At 39.3% G+C, this 909-nt stretch overlaps 1 long non-coding RNA gene across 1 annotated transcript in view; it reads left to right on the top strand.

Moving 5' to 3' along the window:
* Positions 1 to 133, top strand: part of LOC102208788 (uncharacterized) — a 2259-nt gene extending 2126 nt beyond the window's left edge. The window contains exon 3 of the long non-coding RNA XR_001290225.1: positions 55 to 133. This is a non-coding gene — a long non-coding RNA (uncharacterized LOC102208788). The remainder of the gene's footprint in view (positions 1 to 54) is intronic.
* Positions 134 to 909: the final 776 nt, after the last annotated feature.

The raw sequence follows: 909 nt of genomic DNA, 5'->3' as shown, positions 1-909 counted from the left end.
ATGTTTAGACAGTCTCATATATTTCAAATACTGAGAATTTATTTATTTTTACAGTAACCAAAGAGATTAATGTCAGGTCCAGCACAACCACATCTCCAAATCTCCACAGCACAACCACAACGCTGAAGCCAAATGATCCAGGCAAGTGACTTTGAACTTTTCTTCTTTTCGCTTAATTAAGTTCAATTTAGTTTTATTTATAGTGTGAAATCACAACAGCATTCAGCTCAGGCTGCTTTGTATTACCAGGTAGAGACCTTAATGCAGACCTCACCACAACACAGAGAAAAGATGTTGAATGACCTATTTTTTTTCTTCACAGCAGACATTTTGAGCTGATGACGAATGGTTTCTTTTTAAGTGTCCCATTCAGTCATGAAAGTGACGCATCAAGCGCAATAGCAGAGTCCACTGCAGCCATGCATGATCACCCCCTGTGTACTTCAAAGGCTTATAGCTCACAAAATATTAGCCTGAAGTTAATATAATATAAATGTATATTAGGATGAAGGCAAAATTTTGCAGGGCTTCAGTTACTCTGCTAGAAAACGTGGAAACTTCCTTGGGGGAGCCTTCCCCAGTGTTTTACTAGGGATCAGCTTTCTGGAATGATAAACATCTTTAAAAATAAAAGAACTCTTCATTCGTGCCCCAAACTTGTGGTTTGATTTTTATATTCTGAAAAAATGACTCACTTTTGCATTGTTGGCTGCATGCAGTTCCTGTGAAAACTCGTGTATGCGCTAGAGAAGTGGGTTACACGTGAAGTCGTGTAGAGGGCTAGCTTCCTCTTTGTGAAGTCAAGGTTCGAAAGTACCTAAGTTTTAAAGGTTGCGTTAAAATTCACAAAAACTGCTGTTGTCAGCATGCCACCAGTCACCAGACTGCACAACTCATCTCCATGGTGTT

This window comes from Pundamilia nyererei, unplaced genomic scaffold, assembly GCF_000239375.1.
Source record: "Pundamilia nyererei isolate P.nyererei 1_Seehausen unplaced genomic scaffold, PunNye1.0 scaffold02468, whole genome shotgun sequence".
In the NCBI taxonomy this organism is placed as follows: domain Eukaryota; kingdom Metazoa; phylum Chordata; class Actinopteri; order Cichliformes; family Cichlidae; genus Pundamilia; species Pundamilia nyererei.
Note: the sequence above shows the minus strand (reverse complement) of the source record. Positions and strands in the feature narration are given on the sequence as shown.